The 16,819-nt window shown below is 33.4% G+C and overlaps 1 protein-coding gene across 7 annotated transcripts in view; it reads left to right on the top strand.

Moving 5' to 3' along the window:
* Positions 1-16,819, top strand: part of CDH12 (cadherin 12) — a 576,725-nt gene that overhangs the window by 238,942 nt on the left and 320,964 nt on the right. Inside the window, exon 3 of one of the 7 annotated variants that reach the window (XM_064662087.1) lies at positions 5,301-5,342. The exons of the other annotated variants lie outside the window; for them this stretch is intronic. The gene's annotated coding sequence lies outside the window, so the exon portion shown is untranslated. The remainder of the gene's footprint in view (positions 1-5,300; positions 5,343-16,819) is intronic. 7 annotated transcript variants of the gene reach the window in all.

The raw sequence follows: 16,819 nt of genomic DNA, 5'->3' as shown, positions 1-16,819 counted from the left end.
ACTATTCAAAGATCTTTGTGGGAAAAAAATTAGAAATTATTTAGCAGAAACACTGTCACCATTGTTAGATACAAGTTACATGGTTATTTTGCAAGGTTGCTAAATCAAATTTTATTGTACAAAGCAATTTAATATCTTATTAATGTGCAATTTTAATGTTTGGCATTCACGATTCAACAATATATTACAGTAAAAGATTGTTGTTCTTTTTTTTAAAGAATTGCCATAATTCCGGTAGGAATTATGGCAATCTGCTTTTATACCGGGTGATACTGTTACAGGATTTGTGATTTCAGCTACACAAAGACATTCATGCTCTGAAACACAGTTTGTAGCCAAGGTTGAAAATAGAACTAATAAAATACCTGAAATAGAGAAAAAAGGGGATTATTCATAATTAATTTAATTAAAATCATATTAATACTACGTATATGCTTAGTGTTGGGTGGGTTTTCTTTCCTTTCCATTGCTAAAAATCCGTAGCACTAATTAACACCAGTGCAACAAATGTCAAATTTATACTTTTTTTTTTTGAGGAGCCCTGACATTAGAATAAAGACACCAGACAGGAGAAATTATTGTCTGTGCGTTATGTTAAAGCTTATGCACCACCTGGTGGTTTTGAGAGGTGGTTCTGTGTCACACGAATTACATCTGAACAGCTGGTTCTTTAGGTCAGAGACAGTCCAGCTCTAAACCACCAAAATAGCACTGTGTAATGTGTCTGTGTGTCTGGCATTACTTGGTGGAGAGGAAAGATGATGAGCTCTGAATTCACACAGAGGTCTTAAGTCTCATACTTTTGTAAATAATTTGTTTTTTTCTGGAGTTGCTCTTATTTATGGAGGACATAATCATTCACTGATCTTTCCTCCTCCTCCTCAGTCTCCTTTCCACAATTGCACATGTCCAAGATAGATTAGGTTAATAATCTCAACCACACTTATTCCACTAGTTTCTTATCTGTAATTCATTGTACGGAATTGTATTTTTTCCCCAAAGGCTACTATTTATTCTCGTTGTTTATTCTCTCCTTTTCCATTCAGTATCTGGTTATATATATTTCTAAGATAGGCCCTCTTTCCTTACTAATTATCTGTTAAATGAGTAAGAGGACGTGGATAACCGTCTCACCGTGTTACAACATGATCACCTAGAGCCAGCATCTTACTTTTATATGTGTTAAGTAATCAGCAAAAGGCAATATCATCCTCAGTCAAATACACACAGTTATCAGCAATGTCTTTTTGTGCTGGCAACATCATGCTATTTATTCCTCACAGTAAAGCTCATTTGTCTCCCTATTGTTATTCTCCAGCCCCACTTCCAGTGTTCCATGATAGTCCTCTTACCCAATTCTCCTTCCACGACTCCAGGCACTTGAAATTTTCCAAAGCCTGACTTTTTTCTTTTTTTTTTTTTCGGTACTGAAACAAAGAATTTTTCAAAATTATTCCACAAAACTAACTATTTTTATTTCTCTAAGTGTATAAAAATTCTAAACAAAAAAATGGAAAAAAAAGTAGGAAGAAATCTTTAAAAATATATTTCTCCAGGTCTACTCTATGTGAAAATGCTGGACTAGAATCACAAAATAAAGAGATACAGGATATATTTGAGATAGGCCTGTATATAAATCAGAAGTTGCAAGAATATATTTGCAGGCTAGCTGTGTGACAGATGCTAAAGCAAAAAACAAACTCAAATTATCCTACGCATACTCTTCAGAATAATCCATTGAAAATTAAATCAGAGAAGTGTAGAACTCAATCAGTAATGACCCAATAATTTCAAAACCTTGATTTTTTTTTTATTCTCTTGTTCTGGATTCTAATGTTTTTCAAGTGTTCTTCACCCAGAGACTTGTATTTCAGCTTGCTTGTGCTTTGCATTCAGAATCAAAACAGTATTTCTTTTATTTTCAGGAACAATCTTTTTTCTGGAATGGAAAAAGTGAACTCAGAACTAGTTTCAAGGAAAAGTATTCATAGTTATTGCCCTCATATGTTTTATGCAGAGTTTGTTGACTATTAAAATCTCAGGAAACACAGAAATGTATGAAAGATACTCCTCTAAGCCAAATCATAAGGCCATATATTATTCTAACAGTTTCTTTTTGGTGCCACAAACCATTTCAAAATAAGGCTATTAAATTTTTTATAACTTCCTTGCAATTTATTTCAAGATTGAAAGAAGATATATGATAAATTATCTGTCATGCTGGTTGTGTATATTCCATACTTCAGTAAAGAAAATAATTTAAATAATCTGGGCGGGTATACACCAAATCTACTATGCTACACTTTTGTTGTTGTTGTTGCTGTTGTTGTTGTTGTTTTTAAATTGCAAACAAATCTACGCTAGCAAAGAACAACTTCTGTTTCCTCTTGACATCTGCAATGTTAGTGTGATTTTTACTCTCCTGTACTGTGTCCTGGATACCACAAGTCTCAACAAATGGGAAAAAGGCAGAGGATAAATATAGAAGCAATGCTCAGATGATACCATTTACATGAGCTGCAAGGCCTCAGTTAAGGATCTAACAATATTATATCTTTTAGAATGTATCTGACTAGATAGAAAGCTATCAGGGAGAAGAAGAAAAGTGGGTACTTATTCATTCGCCAAATTTTTTTGGACACCAGGAGATGTTGTTAAGTGATTTGCCTGCTTAGTAACCTTTGACTATATATATAATATACCATTTTCCATTCACAGTTGTCTTTAGCAAGGAATGTTATTGAAGAAGTATTTGTTTCCTTTGATTCTGGCTCCTACTACCTTTACTGAGAGTAAACAATCAGGGCTTTTTTTCATATTTTTTTCCCTCTGTTCTTTTGCTCCCCATTCTTATCAGTGATTTGCTTTTTTGCTACCAAATGCCTATTTGTCTTCTGATGAAACTCTCCTAACATCAGCCTGATGCTCCTGATGGTAAACTAGAGTTCACTGTTTTATTAGTGGAAGTAGATTTATTTTTCCCCATGTGCATCTTTATATTAATCTATAATTTTTTCACATCTCATTTTGTCATTTCATTATTTGGGTCCCTAAGAGCCTTCAACAATTCATTGCACTGCTTGCCTCTTATCTAGGTTATTGATGTGTATGTCAGACAACACAAGGGCCAGAACGAGTTAAAGCACAGGGTCTGAAAGAATTCCATTGCTGATACCCCTTCCACCCCCCTCCTGCAAAATAATTCTTTACTCCCACAGTCTGAATTAACACCTTTCAATGCAGTGGCTGCTTATTTTTCTTCAAAGCCTGAGGTAAGGACATTTATCTAAAATCTTATGGAAATCTAAGGAAGGCACAGGAGCTTGGTCATTCTTATCCAAATGTGATGAAGAGTCAGGTGGCTCTAAAAGTTTTGCAACAGTGGCTTCTATAAAAGAAGGACTATTGTCCCTTCCCAAGTACAGCTTTCACCCAGATGCTCACAAGTCTTTTTTTTTTCTTTTTTATTCTTTTACTTTATCTTTTTTAAAACCCATTATCAAGTCTGAAGTTCCTTAATTCCTTTTAAAACCCCTTTGTAAAACTAATATTCACATTTGCCTCCCTTCAGTCCACAAGTATCAAGTAATTTTCATTGAGAGGTTATACATCAGCATTAGCATTCACTTTTTTTCTTTCCTTGAGTTCTCGTTAAATCCTTACATGAATATGATGTGATTCCAATCATGACTGTTGTGTGAGTAGCATATGTTATTAAATATTAGTATTATATTCCCTTAAAAGGCCAGCATATATACCTTACATCCATTTATCTATGGGCCAAGGACCCAGATCCCTTCTAGCTTATACAGCCTTGTATACAATTTCAGGGCTAAGTTATACACACTCAGTAAAAATAGAGAATGGTGTTTGGAAAAAGTAGCCTCCCCCATTACACACACAGACACTCAAACCTAGAGAGGGAAAAAAAGAAGTGATGCCATGCTCTGCTCACTCTTTATTATCATAGTTCTTTAATATTTGTACTAGATGCTGTCAATTATTTTTAGTGACATAAAAATTGACACAGTAGAAAACTAGTTTGAGGGTGTAGTTGTAGATAAGAGAGCCCATGCTGACATGTAGGGATAAATTCACTTTCCATGAGCTCTACCTTTCTTTGATGGAATCATTTATTGTATTCTGGTGTAATTTTCTGCCTTCAGGTATAATTTAAGCAGTGAACATGTTTCTTTATAAACACACCCACACAGAAAGAAATGTATAGACTTTTTTTTGTAGTTTAAAGAAATGAGAAGTAGAGAATTAAGTGAAATGGTAGTATTGGATCCAACCCACTCTGCATTTAAATGTAAAAGAGAAATGAAATTGCTCTATCTTATTTTAAGTGGATTGTCTTCACAGTTTCATAAAGATGAATTCACTGTTTTATTTGCACTTTGTGCAGCAAAGCATGAAAAGCTTCAAGTGCTTCCCAGGTCATAATGAAAAAAAATCTAGGTTATTAAATATTTAACTAAAGCCTTAATTTTCAAAATACTATAGTACAAAATGTCTTGGGTTTATTAATTGAAATCATTGTGAGATGGGGAGGAAAAGGAAATTTTTGATGTTTTGATTTACAATCACTGAAGACAAGTTTACAGCACTGTCTAGCCAACAATAAACTTCTTACTTTTGACTCACTAGTGTCTTAGAAAATGAGTTTTCTCACCAGTCATGTTTTTCAAAAAATGCCCTATTTAGAAATAACAAAATTTTATAGGGTGCTGGATGCTTTTTAATCACATATATTTGTTCTGAATTACAATTTTTAATTCCATTTATTCCATGACTTTAAGAAGCAGCTTGTTGGGATTCACTTCTCACTCACTAACTTCTCACTCACTAAGCACAGAATGCTTAAATTTAGTAGCTCATTTCAGGTTCAAAGTACTCCATTTTGCAAAGTAAGTAGAGAGTGAATAGGTAAGTCTCTCAGTAATCCTTAAAGCCATGTTTGACACGTTAATTATATAACAATTGATGTAAAACTGCTGCAGGTGGCAGCTCTGAAAGAAACAGCATAGTGGGTGTAGCTAACACAAAGGCAAAACTGGAGCTGTAAATCCCTTGAAACAATACTTATTTGTTTCCTGAGAAGCTTTTTTTCAGCATAAAACAGCTGTGACTTTTGCCTTATATATCCATGTATATATATATATATACATATATATATTTAGATTTTTAAAATTGAATACGTGTAGTAACCCCAAAGTTAAAGGTTGTGAGGCATAAAAAATATTTTGACAGTACCTAATTGTATTTATACTGTATTAAGTACATGTATGTTTCTGCAGTTCTACCGGCTGACTATCATATACAAAGAAAGAAGCTGCAGGGTGAGTTTACTACCTTTTAATGCATGAACATAACTTGCAAGATTAGCTAATGTTGTTAATAAAAAATAAGTTAAGTTAAAAGTTAAGTTCTATGAAAATCCGAAGATTGATTACATCTTTTAAAAGCCAGCAAGAATATTGAATAACTTAAAAAACATAACCTAAAATACTGAATCTTTACCTATTAAATTTTTGTGTTGGGAGCTGTCATTTTTTCCATATTTGTACAGTACCAAATAAAAATGAAATTGACTGGAATATCTTTATTAAGAAGTAGCATTAGTATCATAGATGTTTTTCTCGATGTACTGAAAAACGTATGCATGTACTTCTTGCGTAATTGTTTGTAAACTATACTTACAATATATTTGTTCGTTCTTTGGCGAAAATTTTGCACAATAAAATTACTTCTATTTCAAATCCACTGATTAGCATTAAAAGGAGAATATTTGTACCATATTAGTTTATAATTTTCTATGTTTGCTCATGTTCAGTGACAGAAAAAAAAATATATTTTTTTACTTCGCAATCTTCTGAAGTAAAATTCTTAAATATGCATCACTAGTTTTCAAAGAAATTGAGTAGACAATCAGGACCCAATGTTTTGGACTTACTAAAATAAAATGGAAAATTGAATTTGGACAGGACTAACACAAAAAATAGTGGTTCAGATTCAGAAATGCTGTCCTCTATATAAAAATTTAGGGCATTTGTGCTTATCTATACCTACTAAAAATCTTGCCTACAGTTTTATGCATAAAGAAAAGATGAGAGAGAAAAATTGTCTTGCACTCTGCAGCTGCTGAAAAGAGGTAAAAATAGCTGACCACTCATACTTTGGTCTGAAACATTTTCCTCTATGTAGAAGTAAGACAAAGATCAATACAAAGTATGTTAAACAGTTGATTAATTATCTTTCTCTTTGTTGTGTCTCTTTTCTGAAACATGATTTATATCCCTAAATGCTAGATTGTCTTTAAAGCTGTGGGGTTTTTACACGCACAAGAGAAGAGAAAATAAAATGCCTTTTTAAATTGTCCAGGTACCTCTTTTTCCTTCTGAAATGTTTTCTCCTCCACCATCTATCAGGGCACTCATAAAACAAATTGGATTTTAGGATTAAAGGGAGATGAAGGGTCAGAAATAATGCTGTGTGCATAATCTGACTACTTATGTAGCCCAAGCTGTGTAAACAAATCAGCAAATTTGAAGTCTTTGAAGAAAGAACTCAACAAACACTGCCTGAATATACACTGTATCTACTAAGCCAACTCAATTATAAAAACGATTGTATGTCCAGCAAACAAATAAGGACAAAAATGAAAATGAAATTCACTGTTTTCTGTGTAGTTGGTTTGTTTACGAGCTGGACAGTTAGCTCATGGTGAGACTATCATTGAAGATAGACCACTGACTTGGGTTTCAGTCAGGTAAGTCTTTCTAGCAAGGCACACCAATGTTAAAGATAGAATAAAAGACAGCAAATTGATAGAAAACACCGTTCTCAACCTGGCAGGAAAAGGCAGTTTCACTCCTCAAAACCAGGAGGAAAGCGGGGAGACACCCTGTGGTAGCAAACCTGGCAGAGGTGCAGGGAGGAGGTGAAGATGGCAACAGTGAATTAATTAAAAGGCAACAGTCATCAAAGCAACACTTCATCTCCCATTGAGATGTTTAGCTCAGAAATAGTGCCATAGCACAGAAATTAAACACTTAGTCTGGAGAATTATTTGGGAGTGTTGTTTAGTAGTTACAGTTCAAATTTAGTGCTTTCACAATACAATTACTGATAAGCTAGATTCTCAGCCAAATCAGTGTGTGACAAATATGTTATTAGAGATTTCAAACAACCCAATCACTTTGTTCCTAGAAAAAATGATGATTCATATTCAAATGGTTGACATTCTTATTTAGCTGTTATGTGTGGCAAAAAACTCATGTGCTACAGCCTTTTAAATGCAAAAGACAAATTAACGCTTGTTTCTTTATAAAAAAGAAATGTGATTGAACTTTTTCCACCTCTCACCAATGCATCACGTCTGTTCCTTTTATCTATTTTATTAATTTCTGCTATCAGTGTTTTTTTTCTTTTGCTTCTGCAAAATATAGCAAGTGGTTATTTTTTGTGATCTGTGCTATCACCCCATAATTCATTTCTAGCTGTGTTCTCAGTTAGTGAGTTGTTGGTTTATTTTCTGTTTAAAATTCAGAGGAGACTGAGACCAAATGAAAATTTTGGTACTCAATCACTGGTTTATGTATTCAGGCTGTCTTTTTTTAAAGATAAATTCTTCAGGCACCATATTCTGTATAACTCATCTACCAGGCTTTCAGCTATTCTATATGCTGTGCAACATGAGGTTTTTTCCATGGGAAAAAACTGGTTTCCCCTTTGCTGTTTCATAGTGGTTCTGTGGCAGCTTTTACAATATCTGTCATGGAAAAGGAAAGACTACTTACAGAGGTGTAGCAGGTTGATTTGGATTTTGGGGTTGTTTTTTTTTTCTTAATTGGTTGTTTTTTGTTTGTTTGGAGTTTTTTGTTTGTTTTTTTTTGTGACCTATGACAGAAATTAGGAAATCTTTAATCCTGTTCTGCATATGCTATGGCAAATCACCTAAAAACTACAGTCTGAGACCTGTCTAATTAATCTTTTTAAAGACACTACCCTCAACAGAAAGTCAGATTTCACACTGATGTGAAAGGCTGATCTTTCTGTACCATATATAGTTTTATTTCCAAGTTGCTTAAAGGTAAACTTGTCTCATTTCTAGTTGTACCTCCAGTGCTTTTTTGCTTCACACATCTCTTCCTGTCTTTCCTGAAGCCTTCCCAGCAGTTTTTCAAGAAATCAGCACAATAGACACTTTTAAATCTCTGACATGTAATAAAAGAACTCAATATAGATGTTACTAGTTATTAATGAAAATTAAAAATAAAATTAACAAAGCTAAACTACCAGTAAATTATCACATATGAACTAACCTTTAAATAACTCCCAAAACATCTCCTGAACTAGTAAATGAATGAGGGCTAAGCTGTCCTATAGGGAGGATTTTGAAGTGAAATAATGTTATAAATTACACTGGTGAACCTATTCACTATGAGAGAAAGGATTTTCAGAATCCAGACTTAATCAGGAAAGCAATTGAGAGCTGGGTACTGGCATCATGTATTGTAAAATGGAAAGAAGTTATAGCAACCATAAAAAGAAACAATACTAATGAAAAGAGATAATTACTGTGAAATATCTTGTTAGGGTACACTTCTGCACAATTTTCAAGCTTTAAAATGTGTTACATTAAGGTACATGATACAACTTTTAAGGAAGGACTTACACAATTTTTTTCTGACTAAAACATTGCAAAAGATGGAGATTTCAAGTAAAGCTTAAATAGTAAATAAAATAACATCAGAAAAATAATTTAGGAGAACCATTTTGTTGGTTTTTGGCACATGTGAGCAAAAGAATATGGAAAAAGCCCCTCACAAGTGCATGATCTCTTATTTGCCAGATTAGGAAATAGCAGTGAGTTAGTCACATCTGTGTTCTTCAGCATTATATTTAAGTTAAAACAAACAAACAAACAAAAAAAGAAAGAAGAAAAGATTTTTAACATCATGTTTTCAAAGCACAACTCATGATCTGCAAAATTTTTATTTCTGAGTTCTAGAAGTGTGGACGTGACAGTGCTTACGTTGGAAATGGTCTGAGAAATGGATTTAGACTGCACCATAAAAAAAGGATAATTTTTTTTTTCCTAGAGGAAACAGCAAAAAGAGGGTTAAGAAAAGTAAACCTAGCACTGTTCTTCCATTTTTATCTGCCTTTGAGTAGTATACCCATTTTTGAAATTTACTGTCAATTCTGGAGACAGATAATGATGGAGTAGCATAAGTAAATATCACAGCGATACGAATGGAGAGAGATTAAGGACTTTCTGCTCAAACATTGTTCCATTATTTTTTCATTGAGATCTTTAAAATAGTTATGTTAAGCAGATAAATAATCTTATTCAAAGTTAATATGAAGAAAATTAGTATTTACACAATAGAGCTACATTACAGCACTGCATGGTCTACTGTCCTGTAGACAACTGCTTTCCCTATCAAACAAAGAATTGTTTTGAGTTTTTATTTGTTTGTTTTTTGTTTTATTTTGTTTTTGTTTTGTTTTGCTTTTTGTTTTGTTTTTTATTTTTTTAATATTTCAAGGGAAATTACTTAGGAAGGGATATCTATGTGGAGTACTTTATTTCTAACTTAAAACATTGCATTATCTCTTCAGGGTTTATGTTGGTCAGACAAAGAGTCATTCCAGGCTTTTACAAATCTTGCAAGGAAAATGACTGATCTTTCAAAATTTGCTGTTGAACAGCAAACCAGTATTCATGCTAGTGTTGTTCATACTGTGAACATACTAGTAAAGCCCATCCTACTGTCATCCTTACTGTGTGGTAAGACATCAGTTAATTCAACAGATCACATCAGAAGCCAATCCTGGTCATCAGAGAAGAAAGTAAAAAATGGTCATCACTTTTTTGAACAAAAAGTAGTTACATTTAAAGACGCTTTTTCATATTCTATACAATTGTGTGTTTTGGTGGGAGTATATCTGTGGTTGTTGCCAACTTGTGGAGTTTCACAAAATGATAAGACATTTAAAATTTCAAATCCTTTCTGGATTTGAAATCAATGTTTCATTTAGGCATATGTTACATGCCTGACAGACACCACTGGAGAGTATTTAATATCAAGCATTTCACAAATGATCCATTAGGGTCAGACTTCAAGATTACTCCCAGAAGTATTTGTTTATATCTTTGCCATTTACTCACTCAGCTTTCTATCCTATTGGGAATTAAGAGCTGGAAACTCTCCAGATAGCTGTTTGTAGTCAATAAGAACCTGAACGACTGTTATAGGATGTTGGCTGCTGTGCTCTCCAACCCATCCATTGCAGAAAGAGCTCACTCTCAGAATCTGTCAGTTTTGATTGCGGGATAACTGTTTTGGGAAGAAAAGGGGAAACTGTACTAAAACATGTTTCTCATTGCTTTGACACCAGACCCTTCCTAAAATTTGTATTTTTGTATGTAAATAGCATTTTGCCTTTTCCAGATTACCTTGTGTCCCGCACCACACTATCTTCTGTCACCTTTATTGATAATTTGCTAGCTTCAGAGTGGTATTTTTGCTAATGATGAATTAAACCACATCATCTTCCAAACAACTCTGAGCTGCAAAAAGTTCATACTGAGAGAAAAATTTGAAGTATGACATTTGGGGCTATTTCTTCAAGGGCCTGGCATTTTCTGTGGGACAAGCTGCTCTTTACAGCCTAAGTGACAAATGTGATATTAGTCAATTAAAGAAAAAATAAGAGAGTTGTATAATCACAGAAATTACTATGTAATGAAGCAATCCAAAGTATTTTAGATAAGAAAAATATTAACTATTAAAATTGAAACTCCATTCTGTGTCAGAAACAATCCAGTATAGTATCTGATGCATAATCATATAAGTAAAGATTTTTTTTTTAGCTAACTAATAATTAATAAGAAAGAAGCGAGGATAAACTTGTTAACACTTTTCAGATGTTTTGGAAGAAATTAATCAAATGAAGATCACAGCCCACTGATGCTTATGTCAAAAGGGGCTGAAATTACCTATGTCAAAATAAGGATGACATCATCTTTAGGTCCAGTTTTCCCATTTTCAGCTCGTATTTATTTATCCTTATTAACTTATCACCTAGTTTAAAGGAACTTTTTCTTATATTAATACTTGTGCCATACCAAGCACCTGTAGATCAAAATACCTCTTTCTCATTAGAGAAATTAGGATGAGTTTTCTTAATATTTCACTATATAACAAGTTTCCCACACCTTGGATCATCCTCATGGGCCTTTCTTGGGCTATTTTTAGTGCTTCAACAACTTATAAGTTGCAGCTGCATAACTTGCCATACTGTTGTATAAGTGATCTTGCAAATAGCTTTATACACATCATATTTCCCCTGAAATTTTAGCAGATATTCCCTTTACTCAGGTACATCTGAGTCAAGTTGTTTTTTCAATTGCTTCATTATGCCATACGCATAATACAATTGCTTCATTATCCCATATGCCATAAGAATAATCTGGTTTTCATCTCTTAAATGCTTCCTAGAGAGTTTAGAGCACTCAAACTTTCTCCACTAGTTTGACATGTATTCTTGATATATACATAAGGGTTATGGCAAGTGATATAAACATATATGTGTCTGAAGCGTTCCTAGTATACCAAAGTCCTAGTTTCTTTGTAAAATGGTGTTCACTTAGAATTAATATGCAGTGACTTTGTGTCATATGCAGTTAAAAAAATTTTATTCCAGATAGCTCATGTAATTAAGTATAAATATGTGCAGAATATTGATTTTCATTCCCCTGCAGGACTATATTGAAATATTTCAAATGAATTATTCCCCTTTGAAAATACATTTTGAGATCTGTCGTTGAAAACATATCAATTTTATCATAGGTTGAAATAGTGCAGAGACAGTAAACACTGCCAATGATATTTTTTTTTGTTTTGATATTTAACATAAATGGCTTTAGATACTTCAGGGAAGCTAAAAAGAGGAAAAATCGGTTTATATTTTCCTGTCCATTAAAAAAATGAAGACATCAGCAATCAACATATCCTCCAAGCAGGAAATCTAAGAGACAAAGATGTCATAGATAGGCTGCTGTTGCCTTTATCAGAATTACACTGTTATTCATATGAATTATTCTTTAATAATTAAAATAAATGAAGTGCATTTTTTTTCCCATCAGGGAATTGAGACAAGCAATCAAGTTTCTTTATTTTTAAAATAAAATAATTGTTGATGAAGATCAGCACAGAAACTTGGATAGATTACTATTGATCCATATGTATGGGTCAGCTGATGTGAATGTTATTTTCAGACTAGAGCTATGACAATGTCTCTGCATTAACGGTCTTATAGACTGCATTAAAATGCAACTTTCTAGCCTGGCACAGACTCAACCTCAGCACTTTCACTGATTGCTAGTTGTCATTTAAAATGCAGTTCTAAGATAAAAAAAGTAATGATTTCTTTTGTCCTTACAAAGACTTGCAAAGCCAGAAAAAAATAATCTCGAATCAGTTTATGCTATTTCTAGATGTATGCATTTTGCTGCTTCTCCTCCAGAATTAGAACTGTAAGATTGTTTTACTTTGCTACACCTTTATCAGTTGATATATGCAGGTCAAACATAATCGTGTTAATTATTGATCTCTATGACAACATTCCATTACCTATCTAACCCTAAAATAGATTATAAAATTGAGTAATCTTAGTAGCATTTGTGACTACATGATCCAATAACTGGGCTACATAGCGAGAAAGAATATAGAAATTCTATTATTTACTTACTAAGAGGCAAAAGAGCGTAAAACTGAATGCATTGACAGCAGATCAGAAAACTCTATTATTTACCACTGTGTCTAATCAACCAGAGCTGATTACATAAAAAAAGAATTTCCAACTCATTTAAAGAAAGATAACGGAAGAACTAAGTACAAAGTCTTTATGCAGATCTCTTTCTATAACATAAGGTGTTTTTGGTCAACTCTGTGCAACATTGAAATATCTGTCAAATGCATCTCACTCTCAACAAGATGTTCTTTCAATGGAAATAAAGGAAGATTTTTAAGCAAGTGTAAACATTCAACCATTTCCTTAAGTAGGAAAATTTTAATTTCAAATATTTTGGGTTTTTTCTATTTCAGTGAATACGAAATTTAAAATTACATACTGCATATCGTAAATGGTTGACTCCACCTAAAAATAGAATGCGTCCCCCTAGACTTGCTAGAATTATATTGTTTTCATTAATTTTTTTGACTTTACTAAAACTGCTGATGTACCCAAAATATATTTAGCGAAACTATATTTAAGTTGACATTTGGTAAAAAGGTGCTCTGCTAAAACAGTGACATTGTAAAGAAATGTATTCTGTGGGGATCATAGCCAAGTAGATAACAGTTTGTATTTTGCAATGTGACATTGCATGACAGTTTCTACTTTGCTAGATGCTGATATAATTAATTTAGTTTACCTCAGCTACAGTTTGATCCAGTGACTTTGCTTAGTTTGAGAGTACTACACAAAACTTATTTTTAATAAATAATTTTGCTGTACCTATTTTTTTCCTGGAGCATTCAGGAAATTCCATTATCTTTTTTGTTCTACTAGTAGCCTTAATTGAACTGGACTAGCCAATGTGTGTTGCAAATGAGAACACCTTAAATGTCTTGTTTTACCAGTAAAGTTTACAAAGCATGCCCAAAAGGTGCACCAGGGTGGTACTGACTGCTTTTTCCAAAATGAATCCAGTAGAAATTGTTCACTATCACTAGTCTGCAACATTTTTAATTGTATAAATAAAAATAAGAAGGAAGAAAAAAAAAAAGGTGGAGTCACACAGACCTGTAGATAACGGAATGAGCAAGCCTAGGAGGTGTTATTGATCATAATATTGCTTGCATCAAATTGTTTTGGCTCAGCATGCCTCTAAAAACAGTTGTCATGCTGAGTTCTCATCTGTCTCTGTCAGTTTTCTTCATTTCATTAAGGTATTGCCTGAAAGGTAAGGAGAGGGGAAGAATACTGCACTGCAGTTTGATTCCTTCACAATCAGCATCACTAGCTCTTTGATAGTGTGAGAGTCTCACTGGACTCTCACGCCCTGATGTTAGCAGTGAACCTTCCATCTTGGAGGTATGGATCACAAAAAGGATCAAAATGTACTGTGATGTTACAAGTTCCAGTGATGAATGCAGGTTTAAAAGTACATTGCAATTTGTTATCTTCTGTTTGAAAGGACTATTGCTTGAAAAATACGTGTGAACTCAGAGTTTTTATGTACTTGGAATAGACAGGTATTCAGAAATAGCTGGTTTTCAATAAGTCCGATGTTTATTCACAGTTAATAATGACTGGGAAATTTTCAATTAATGCTCAATTGTCAGTTTTAGTTTGACAAATTTTGGCCTCTTGCCACATATGTATTAACAAATGTAGCTTTCCATTCCTGTATAAGTCTTGTGAGACACACAACTGTGCAATTAAGGCAAAAGGTTCAATGGAAAATATAACAGTAATTCCCTAACAAAGTATCCTCAATCTATAATTTAGCAAATTAAAAGCTGGGAAGACTTATATATTAGTGGTCATCAAATATTTTCAGACTGCAGGCTTGTTATTCAGGCCAGACTAACCATTTTGCTCCACTTCTTTACATAAAGAAGTAATTTTTAATGTAATTATGCAAATAAGACTAATTTCATTAGAGGTAAGGCATATATAAAGAACTTCTGGTAAGTATGATACATGTCAATAAATACATTGAAATGCTACATCTACAAAACCAGGCAGGGTTTTCAACATCCGATTCTGGTACATGTAAACAGGTAGAAATATACGTAATTTTTTCCTGATCCTGCATTGAATAATGCTGTAAGATCCAATCTTCACATTTTCTTGTTCATTGTGGCAAAATAGAAAACTGATTTGCTGCCAACTTGTCATTTTTTTCCCTCTCCTCTTTTGACCTTTGTCATGCTTCTTATCTGAACTGTTGCTTACGTTGATTCTGCTCTAGCTCACTTGTTTGCTTTGACTCTTTTCCACTTAGAATAATGCATGACAAAGATAATGAGGAATTAAACCATACAAATGTTCGCAAAAACCATCTACTAGTGTTTGCTGAGACTGCCAGGATTTGATCTACTGGAGTTGTGTCTGTGATATAGAAAGATTAAAAAAAATGAGCCTGGTTATTTATTATCTGACAAATATAAACCAAAAGTAATAATTTTATTGCCTTCCTATGAAATTTCAATTGAGCTTTAAGCAAGCAAAACTCTTTCCGAGTCAACATGAAGAAGTGCAAATTTAAATCAAGTCTGGAGTTAATAATGAGCAAGAATATTCTCAATGAATCTTCTACAGTTTTCTGCCCACTTCAGCCTATTTCCTGAATTTCCTAAAAAAAGAATGATGGTTTCCCGTTGTTATTCAACACTGTTTAAAAATAGAGAAAAGAGATAATTCTTTATTTTCTCCACCTAGGTGGAAAAGTTCATGATAAGAAAATTCATCCAAGCTCCAAATTTGGTGGTGTGTATTTGATATCCAGTTAGTGGAAAATAAAAGATTTAATTTTAGTTTGTATTCCTATATTAGACTAGAGGGTAGAAACAACTTATTTTACAGTGGACTTCATAGGGCTGAGTTTATGTAAATTTTTCAGGAATAAATCTTGGCAGAAGTGATGTCAAAAACAAATTTTTCTTAACTTCAGCAAGGATGAACAGCTTTTAAACTATAATAGACAGTGATATTTATGGAATCCTATGTATAACCTTGCTGGAGTTGAAATCTGCATCTTGAGCTTTGGGTGATGGTACTGCTGGGAACATTGTCCATCTCCTGGAAATTTTGTACCACGAGGAAAATTCCTAATGGCTCTGAAAATCACTGACATAAAAGTGGTGTGTCAGCATCTAACCTGGTTTCTAGCTAGTCTCTTAATGTAACTCTTTCAGAATGGACACTGAAGAGTTTTAATGATTCGTGCCATAATTAGCCTGTCTGGGTGAACTCAAGTACTGAGTAGAAATCATCTTTGTGTGGCCTGCAAATACGGCTTTGCGTGCTCTGCATGCAGTATAGGCATATTCCCATATTCCCTCTCTACAGCTGGCCTCTCCATTCTTTTTGTCTCAATGAGTAGAGCACATGGATCAAGTTGCTCTCATAGGAATTGGATCTTCTGGTTTTAGTGAGGAAAGGAAACAAGACTCTTTTGAAGGGTGGTTCTTGACTATTGCACTTATTTTTTTATTTTTTTTTCCTCAGCTCAAGGTTATTTTAGTCTGTTGATTTTCAGAACCAAACCAAACCATCTTTTTTCATCTGTAAGATAGGGCTGGGCTGACATGAGGACTCATCTCACTGACATGAGGACTCATCGTCCCATTGGGTCAATTTGGCAATTAAAAATATAGCCATTGATGCCTTAGACAGACAGATAATTAGTACGAGTCTAAAAATTTTTTTAGATATATATTTTTAGCAAAGATTTTCTTAAAAAAAGAAAAGTGATTTTCAAATGAGTCTAAAAAAATTTTGCAAATGTTGATCTATTAAAAGAGTTTTTCAAACATTGATATATCAATGGAAAAATGTAATGGTCTTTTAAATACCCCTAGCAACATTTTAGTTAAACATAAAACCTGTTTCAAATACTGGTTCAGTATGGTTTTTGGGTTTGTTTGGTTGGTTGGTTGGTTTGGTTTGGTTTTTTATCTGTTTGTTTGTTTGGATCTTTTTTGTGTTTTGTTTTGTTTGGTTTTTTTTCCTAGTGATTTAGATAAATGAGGTTTTAGAGAGAATGTCAGGGAGATCCTAAGCCTACAAAGTC

Source organism: Pseudopipra pipra, chromosome 1 (genome assembly GCF_036250125.1).
Source record: "Pseudopipra pipra isolate bDixPip1 chromosome 1, bDixPip1.hap1, whole genome shotgun sequence".
In the NCBI taxonomy this organism is placed as follows: Eukaryota; Metazoa; Chordata; class Aves; order Passeriformes; family Pipridae; genus Pseudopipra; species Pseudopipra pipra.
This window is presented reverse-complemented; position numbering and strand designations above follow the sequence as displayed.